General features: G+C 48.3%; 1 long non-coding RNA gene across 1 annotated transcript; it reads left to right on the forward strand.

The window, feature by feature from the left end:
* On the forward strand, positions 2885-9185 carry LOC110260963. Its single transcript, XR_002344613.1, has 2 exons — positions 2885-8289; positions 8730-9185. It is a non-coding gene; the product is annotated as an uncharacterized LOC110260963 (long non-coding RNA).

Genomic DNA, 10170 nt, shown 5'->3' on the forward strand with positions numbered 1-10170 from the left:
AGACAGTGGTCTTTGGACCAGTGCTTGGTCCAGTTTGTTGTCACTCTGCCACATCACAACCAGAGAAATTGAAAATAAGCATTTAGAAGCTAATTTGGCAGTTTCCCAGAACATTTTTATGTTTGCTGAAAACAGGTGTACCTTGTTTTACTATACTTTGCAGATCTTGCATTTTTTTTTGTTTTTGTTTTTGGTTGGTTTTTTTTTTCCTTTCTTTCTTTCTTTTTCTTTCTTTCTTTCTTTTTTTTTAACAAATTAAAGGTTTGTGGCAACTCTGCATCTAGTAAACTACTGGCACCATTTTCCTAACAGCATTTGTCCACTTCATGTCTCTGTGTCACATTTTAGTAATTTTCACAATATTTCAAAGCTTTTCACTTTTATTATATTTGTTATGATGATCTGTGATCACTGATCTTTGATGTTATTATGATAACTCACTAAAGGCTCGGATGAAAGTTAGCGTATTTTAGCAATAAATTATTATTATTATTATTATTATTATTGGCCGCACCCACAGCATATGGAAGTTCCCAGGCCAGGGATCAAATCCGAGCCAGAGCTTTGACCTACACCATAGCTGTGGCAATGCTAGATCCTTAACCCACTGAGCAGGGCCAAGGATCAAACTGGAGTCACCCCTGAGACAATGCTGGATCCTTAACCTGCTGCGCCACAGTGGGAACTCCAGCAATAAAGTATTTTTAATTAAGGTCTGTATGTTGCTTTTTTCAGACAAATGCTATTGCCCACTTAATAGACTACAGTGTAGTGTAAACATAACTTTTATATGCATTGGGAAACCAAAACATCTGTGTGATTTGCTTTCTTGCTTTATCTGCTTTATCGCAGTGGTCTGGAACCAAACCCACAACTATCTCCAAGGTGTATGCCTGTAATACCATTTTGGGGCTTGTGCCTTGTGTGACTCTGTTTTCCATTCCATTTTTTCCTAGTAATATATTTTTGTTGTATTCTACAAAAGTATCGTTCCATGACACATTAGAGGAAAAAAAAGAACAAAACACCTGATTTTTCACCAAAAGATCATCCTTCATGGCCAAGTCATGATCTATGGCACTTCAAAATGATCATCCCATCAGTAAGCCATAAGTCAGCTTGAATGGTGTTAGTGCAGCTTTAGACCCTGACCGCTATCTGGATGCACCTGTTCGGGGGGGCCATCCCTGTCTCTCTCACCACCCATGGGGTCCTCTAATTCGATGACTGGATTAGTATTCAGCATTCAAAGGACTTTCTGTTTGTTTGTTTGACTCAAAGTCACAAGGAAATCTTGATTCTTTTTCCAGGGTCAGTGTAGGCACCAATCCCAGTGCCACTCAAGCCAATATTTGTTCTCAAATGTGACCAAGTCTCAAAAGAACTTTGAGGCTTCAAGTGTTTAAATGCAACAGTGGAACGTTTCATTTTCTCTTTCAATTCCTTATTTGGAACACCTATTCCCAACATTGTTTGGGGGTGAGAAACCTAGTTTTTCAACTTGATTGAGCTGCAGTTTGAATATACTGAACCACACATACATAAAGTATACAATTTGATCGGTTTTGAAATATCAGTATAGCACTGGGAAACCATCACTACAATGGAGACAGCAAATATTTCGATTACCCGCCCCCAAAGTTTCCTTAGGATGCTTAAATCTCTCCTTCCCTCCCACTCCATCCCCGGGCAACCATTAAACCACTCATTTGCTTTCTGTCACTACAGATTGATTTGCATTTTCTGGCATGTTATATACATAGAGCTCTATGTATTCTTTTGGTTCTGGTTTCTTTCACTCAGAATAATACTTTTGAGAGTCATCCGCATCGTTGCAAGTATCAGTAGTTCATTCAGCATGGATGTTCCACAATTTCTTTTATCTACTCAACCGGAAAAACCAATTTTTTTCTTTTTAGGGCCATACCTACAGCATATGCAAGTTCCCAAGCTAGGTAGGGGTCAAATCAAAGCTTGCTGACGCCTATGCCACAGCCACGGCTACCCCAGATCTGAGCCACATCTTCAACTTACGTTGCAGCTTGTGGCAACACTGGATCCTTAAGCCACTGGACAAAGCCAGGGATTGAACCTGCATCCTCATGGACACTGTGACAGGTTCTTAACCTGCTGAGCCACAGTGGGAAGTCCTGGAAAAACCAATTAAAAAAAAAAAAAGATACTTAAGTTCCCCAAGCCTCCTGAAAGTATAATAACAAGGAGGAGGAGTGGAAAAGGGAAGAAGGAAAAGAAGCAAACTTCTCCAAGCCAAACTTCTCGGGGTCTTTGCAGTTGCTCTTTCCTTAGCCTGGAATGCTCACGTCCTGACATTTCTGCTCAGCTCATCGTTCACACCTCAACACAGAACTCACTTCACCCAAGGTCTTCCCTGATCCCTCCAAATATTTCTCCTTATGCCTCCATCCGAATCACTCTCCATCACTTCATGCAATTTTATACACTCTATACACATAGATCTCTACGCATACTGCATTTTTAAAATCTCTATCTCCATTAGAATGCTGGCTTCAGAAGACCAGAGACCTTATCTGTCTGGTTCACAATTATATCATTCATGCCTAAAATACCTATATGGAGCGCAGTGAACACTAAATACCTATATAGTAGGCACGCAATAAAAGTTGGTTGAGGAGTTCCCGTCGTGGTGCAGTGGTTAACGAATCCGACTAGGACCCATGAGGTTGCAAGTTCGGTCCCTGCCCTTGCTCAGTGGGTTAACGATCCGGTGTTTCCGTGAGCTGTGGTGTAGGTTGCAGACACGGCTGGGATCCCGCGTTGCTGTGGCTCTGGTGTAGGCCAGTGGCTACAGCTCCGATTCGACCCTTAGCCTGGGAACCTCCATATGCTGTGGGAGTGGCCCAAAGAAATAGCAAAAAGACAAAAAAAAAAAAAAAAGTTGGTTGAATGAATGGAGGATTGAATGAATGGCAAACTTTGTGCCCCATTGAATTGTATTTTTTTTAACTTTTTTTTTTTTTTTTGGCTGTGCCTGTGGCACATGGAAAGTCCCAGGCTAGGGATTGAACCCGGGCCACAGCAGCAACCTGAGCCACAGCAGTGACCATGCCAGATCCTTAACCCACTGAGCCACCAGGGAACTCTTGAAGTGTATATTTTAAAGCTACAAATCCTTCCATTTGGAAACATCTCAGAGCTCCCTGATATGGTAAAGACATTTGGGAGGCCACTCACCAACGCTGGGGCGGTGGGGGCAGGGGGGGTGGGGAGCCACTTGCAGACCAACTCCAAGGTCAGGAGGAGAAAGGACCGAGCAGCCAAGACCTATTTAATGCAATGGTGAGAAGCCCAGCCTGGGCTCTCACCACTGCACTGGCTGGCTCCAGTGCTCCCACAAATCATCCGAAAGGCTAAATCATGTTTAAATCCCTCTGATTGTGACCACGGGGAACTATGAAGGACACTCACGCATAATTTACATACTGCCAAGCTCCTAAGAGCCTCTAAAAAAAGTCCCTGAGGGCCTCCGAGCACTATTTTTGAGGAGAAGGACATCAAGTGACAGATTCAATCGAGTCTGCTCCCTCCGCACTTGGGAAAAAAAGAAACCTCACCCTCTGCTCCCTGACACCTGCGACTGCCTTAGACTCCACGTGCTGGCGGATGCTTCACAAGGAAGCCGAGATTACATGGAAAACGTTGCACATGTGCTATTGCCTGTCCCGTTTTGCACACGACTCCACTGCTAACAGCTATTTTTTTTTTTTTTTTTTGGTCCAGACTCTCTCGCTCTTTTTCCAGATTCTAACCATAAAATGTGTTTTAATCTCAAAGCACGGGCAGGCGGGGAAGGGGGGGGCTCTCAAGAGCACTTTGTGTTCTGCCAGTAAATGTTACATGACATTTGCTCACAACATGGTTATCTGGCTATAACACGAAGACTAAGTTGGTCCATGCAGCAGCCATTAGAGACTCTGTACCCAGAAAAGACACACACCTGGGGGGGAGCAGGACAGGCTGAGAGGAGGGCTTTCCATCGCAACTGTTTGATTTGGCTATAGGATGCTCTACTGCAATGACCATGGCTAGTGTTTATCATCTGACAAAAATGGAAAGCAAAAGAGTAGATGCAAGTGTTCTAAGTAAACAGAGAAAGAGATTTATACCTTTCAGGGGGGCCAGAGAAACACAGCACCCGTTTTATTGTTTTGTTTTGTTTTCTACAGAGGAATCCATGCAATCAAAAAGACAAATATGTGAGCCACATAAAACCACCAGGTGCATACAGCCTGGTGCCCAAGCAATGGGCCACTTCCATATCCACCATGGAAGTTTCTAGAAGTGTGAAGATTCTCTGTCCCTGGCCCAAAGGACCCACTTGCCCAACAGGACTTGGGCTCATGCATCACCTGCTCTAGTTGCAAATTTCTTTAGTAGTTGAGACTTCCTGTTAGAAATTCCCTGAGCTCACACACAGTTTTACCCTATTCTGTTCCCCCTCAGCCCCAACACTGAGCCAGGCAATAAAAACATGCTCCCAGGAAATAATCTGCTTGATTCATTGTCTGTAAGCAAGGAAAGGAAGGATAGTGTTTGTTTCCCAGTTGTAGCCCCAAGCCTCCCATGTGATTCAGGAGAGTGAATGAATAAATAGATACATGAATAGATGCATGAATGAATAGAGAGTGATATTTTAGCTATAGTATCATTTGATCCCCACAACAAGCCTGTGAGGTAATAACAATACCAGTTAACACTTAGGTTGTGCTAATTATATACCAGCCTCTAGTCTCAATTCTTCATACATATTAACTCTTTTAACCCTCAAGAGCTCTATGAAATAAGGACTATTATTATCTCCATTTAACAGATGAGAAACTGTTGGAAGCTGATGAGGTTGCACCGCTAGGAAGGGGCAAAGCAGAGTCTTACAGGGCACTCTTAAAACCCTATGCTTCCTCTCCATTAGCTCTCCTTTATGGAGCAGGAAACAGAGGGTAGCGAGATGAATGTGATTGAAGCTACTCACCACATGGGTACATACCTAGGACTGCGTTCCCAGGATACTGTCAAACGATAGAGCCCCGAAGAGAACCCTAATAGCCTGACTCCAATGCCGGAGTAGGACTTGGGAATAAAGCCAGTCGGTGGCAGATATCTGAGATCCGGAGAGGACAGGTTGTCAAGGGGGCGGGAGTGTGGAGGGACGCTGAGCTAGGAGGCTGATTTTCTTAGCACTTTTCTCCCAAACCAGAGGGGCAAAAGGGTTCAGGAGGGAACAAGAAAAGAAAAACAAACCTGGAAAGTATTTTCACCCTGATTCTCCTGAAATCTGTTTGTTTGGGTTGGAGAAGGAGAGATTTGCCTGCATCTTCCCCATTTCAGGCTCCGGGAGAAGGCCACAGCAAACCCTCAGCCAAGTTCTAAGCAGAAGTTACATCCATTACAACCTGAGTGAGATTCTGAGCAAGGCTTCCCAGGATTGGGTTTTGTTATAATATATGTCAAAGAATCAAAGACTCTGAAGGCGGGGGGACGTGGACGAAAGAATGGAGGCCAGGACAGAATGAGAGTTATAACTGAGAAGAGGAAGAAAAAGTTGGAGCTAGTTCCTGGTATGAATGGGTAGGGGTTGATGGTTCAGGATTGTAACCTAAGAGATAATTAATTGCCTCGGTTTTGAGAAGCAAGGAGACATGGCATTGGAACTGGGAAATGTCAGCCCCTTAAATGTAAAGCTCCACTTACAACTGGAGCTGGAGAGATGAGGAAGAACAGTGGGAGAAAGAAATAGCAGTACGACAATTTAGAAAATTCCCTGGACCTGGAAAAGGTGAAAGAAGGCGAAGAAGAGAGGGGTGGGCCATCTCTCCCGCCCTGCCCCCCACCTTTTTTTTCTCATTATGCATATGGAGGTATAAAGGATGCAGGTTTGGACCACACAGGATGGATGGATTGACATTTACCATGGGGACAGGGTCAAGCTGCAACTCTGACTCACTGCAGCCCCAAGAAGAAACACCTCTCTCCCTCAGAGACAGCACTTTCTCAGTACAGAGAAATATGCCCTAAGAAAGTCGTAGCTCAGCTGAGACTTGTGGGATTTGTAAATTACCCATCATGTGAGTGACAGTCTGGCCTTGCTCATGGGCTGCCAGGCAAACAAGGGCCAGGATCCCAGGATGGTTCTGAACCCCATGTGGCCCTTGGACTGAGTAAACAGGAACCAAAAGGTATTCGCCTCAATGCTGACCAAAAAGAAGCCCACCCCAGGCAAGGTCTCACTATACACAGCTTTTTATAAAACCAAGATGCACCTCTCTGGGAATTATTGAACTGTTCTACTGTTCTTTAAAAAAAGGATCTTTTTGATGGAGAAAGAAGCAGAGAGAGTGTGTGTGTGTGTGTGTGTGTGTAAGTTTGTTGCAAGGGATTTGCTAAATTAGTTCATCTAGGAGCCCCTGGAGGGGGGGGGTCATTTGAGCAGATCCCTTTAATTAATGAAAATGAGTTTCCTGGCAGTCCCCCCCAGTCACACCCCCAAATGCACACAGAGTCCAGGGCTCTGCAGAGCTCACGCTTATTCCCAACAGATACCATAGAAGAACCGATTACTATTCACTGGATCCAAAAGTCCTACTTCTTGAGCTGGAAGATGGGAATCTGTGAGCCCTGCTGGGGCTTTCTGGACATCCTACTAATAGGTTCCAGGAATTAGCTACACTCTATTGCATGGTGATGATTTTTTGTTTTTCACGCTCAGAAAACCGCAGAGGGATTTTAACCAAAAGGAAGCAAAGGTTTTCTTTTTATAAATTCGATTAGTCTTTTTCACTTTCTCTACCTCAAGACATTTCCTTTGGGAGGAATTTTATACCCAGAGACCCCTTAGCGAGGCACTGTTGCATGCGAGGCGCTGTGAATTTAAGTGCAAGACGCTCAATGCAGAGGGAAAGTAAAAAAAAAAAAAAAAAAAATCACAGGCACTTGCGATCGCCGGCGAAGTCGGTTTCTAAATGCCCGTGTGGGGACGGCCCTGCAGAGAAGAAAGACCAAGTTTGCCAGCAGTGTGGGACCCGTGGCTGGGATGCGAGCGGCTGGTTACCGAGCCCGCCCTCCGCTCGCCACGGCTGAATTTCCCGCCGGAGCCGGCGCCTGGGCGCCTGGTCCCCGCGCTGCACCCGGCGCCGGTCTGGAGATAGCCCTTGGCTGCGGGCGGCGGGTTCCCCCCGAAAGTGCGCCTTTTCGCCGCCACCGGGACTTGGCTGCAGGGGAGCCAGTGCGCAAAGCGCTCACAGCACAGGCTCCGCAGGGGCCAGGGTTACCCACCTGAGCCTGCTCCCCCAGGCCTCGGGTTCGAAGCCTCTGCAGTGGCCGAGGAGCGGTTAGGATTTGAGCGACAGCGGTTCGGTTAAGGAAGGAGTTTCTGAAACTCTCGGGGAAGCGGAGTACCGGGGCTGGGAAAATAAGCCAGCCTACGGTGGGCTTTCCAAACTTGGTCTTTGCTTTTTAATCATTTTTCCTGTCCCCTCCCCCTCCTCCCACGACTCTGGTCGCGACCCTGGGAAAGAGCTTAAGGGCTAGGGTAATAGCCAAGTCAATCTTTCCTCCCTCCCCCCGCCCCCACCTCAACTTTCAGACGAGAAGAATATAAATAAACCTCAGAAGTGGTTAATGCGGGTGCATTCGGCCTCCCGCATCCCAACACATGCCACCGCCACCGCCACCGCCACCACCACCCACTCCGTCCCTCCCACCTCCGGATAGGGGAGGGACTGGGAACCTGATCGCCGGGCTCCTGCCCCTAATATTTCCCCATCAATAATGCTGATACCATCGGCGGCGTGCCTCCACCCCCGCCCCTGCCCGCGGGACGCCGCTGCCGCCTTTTTACCGCTTTCTGCCTGGCACAAGAAAACGAAACCTCCTCCCCTGCCCTCTCGGCCTCCAGATGCGGGGCTAGCAGGGCCTGGGGCTGGGGGGGCTGAGGAATCAGGGGTTCGGGCAGGGCCCTTGGGGGCGACCTTAAGTTCGAGGGTAGAGCACCGGAGGAAAGAGAAGGAGGGTCCCGGGCCCAGGCCAGGCCTCATTCCAGGCTCCATCCCAAATCCGGGTCAGACTGGGTCAGGATAAGATGTTGTTGAGGGTTCAAGAACCAGGCCTTGAGAAAAGGAAGCTCAACACGCTATCCCCTTCCGAGGATGAGGAGATGAAGCGGAGAGGCTGGGAAACCCCTTCACTGGGAACTCAGTTGTGGCCCGCGGCCTTGGGTCACAGCCCTTCAGTCCGGCCAAACCCACCGTGGACGCAGTAGGTCCTGGGAAAACTGAGGGGATGTATTAGCAGAAACACAGGCATCAAGCCCCCCAAATGGGAGTTTGCGAGACAAGCCAAGCGCCTCCCCCGGTGCATGCGGTTCCCGTTGGCCCACGAGGTCACGACCCCGGCGCAGCCTCTGCCTCACTTCAGGCCACCCCCATTTCAGGCCTTGGTGGGATCGGCTAGTCCGAGCCCCGTTAGCCCGAATCTCCCTCCCCCGCACAGCAGTTGCCCCACCCAAGGCGGCGACCTGCGACCCCCCGTAGAGCGCGCTGGTCTCTTGGGTGAACAGGGCGTGGGGATGGGCTCCGGCTTCGGCACCTCGCTCGCACTCGCTGCCTTCTTTCTACCCCCTCAAAAGTACAGATCAACCCCCACTCGGTCTCCATTTTTATTAATTTAATTATTTCTTTGCCTTGCGGCACACGAAGCCTCACCGGAGCGCGCTGACAGTGCGGCGCCCGCGTCTGCGAACCACGGAACTCCGGCCGGAGACAATGGCCCGTAATTGATGTATTGCCATCAACAATAAAGACCAATTCTCCTCTCTCCGCCATTCCGACCATCCCCCTCCTCCCATCCCCCCTCCTCCACCTCCTCTCTCTTCTCTTCGGGCCACAGAAGGAAAGAAAACAAACAAGAAATTAGCCGGGGACGCTGCGCACGGAGCCAGACGCGCCCCTCTATGCTTTCGAGGACGCGAAAAAACGAAAAAAGTTATTAAAGTTTGGATCTCCCAATTAATTCGTCTCTGCTCGCCCATTTTTAATGAAACATCGCGAAGCTGATTTTGCGTGCGCATTTCGTTTGGTTGTTTGTTTCGGTGTTTTGGTGGGGGGCGAAAGCTCCCCCCCCCGTCCTTAATCACACACACAGCAACACAGCAAGTAACGAACACGTGTGAAGCTCTGCCCGGGAGCTTCTCCCTGCGTACGCGCTGCGTACCGGGAGGAAGGGTTTGCGGGACAGCCAGCTAGGCTCGGTTCCCGGCAGCACACGGTGCCCGGGAGGCCCGGACTTTCAAGAAGCCAAGATTGTTAGGCGGGCGGCTCCAAACGCGGGCGTAAGCGGAGAAACGAACGTGCAAGTGCACCCTCTGAGAGAGGGTGGGCTGGGGTGTTTGTGAGGACCACAGTTTGCGGAGTGGGGGGGTTGGTTTTACACGTGCTCCTGCACACTTTCCCGGGGGTCTGGAGGAAAGCGAGCGGCTCGCACCCCAGGAGCACGCAGATTCATCTTTGCCGAGGGATCTCTTTAAATATTCAGTGAGAAATAATGGCATTTGAAGCACCACCTATGGAAACATTATTATCTTCATTCTTCAACATCAGCGCCACTGATGGCTTCGTTTGTCTTTTTATCAAAATCTACGGTAACCAACAGGACCTGGGGAGAAAGGGAGAGCGAGGTAGAGAGGGGGCGTGTGTGTGCGCGCGTGCGTGTGTGTGTGTAACCGAGCGAGGGCAAAAGAGAGGAAAAAATAGGGAGAAATGAAAAGGTGAAGAGAGGGCGAGCAAGGAGGAGAAAGGAGAAGTTAACCAAGAATAAAATTAGTCGGTAGGAGAAAAACAGAAACATTCACCCTCACACAAAATATTTAGATTAAAAAGGATAAAAAAGACAAAAAAGAAAAAACCCACTAAAGAAAGAGTCATGGGGGAGCGCAGTAGGGTCTAGAGGACCCGAAACTCTATTCAGAAGATTGATGCCCACTTCGCGCGAACCGACTGTGTAGCTCTCCAGACTCCAGGGCGCTCCCGAATTGGGGCGTCCTTATGAGCCCTCTCGTTTCCCGATAGCGAGATAGGGCAGGGATTGTGTATCTGCACCCCCCTCCTCCCCATTACTCAACCGAAGTTTAGTTTGTCCCTC

This window comes from Sus scrofa, chromosome 6, assembly GCF_000003025.6.
Source record: "Sus scrofa isolate TJ Tabasco breed Duroc chromosome 6, Sscrofa11.1, whole genome shotgun sequence".
In the NCBI taxonomy this organism is placed as follows: domain Eukaryota; kingdom Metazoa; phylum Chordata; class Mammalia; order Artiodactyla; family Suidae; genus Sus; species Sus scrofa.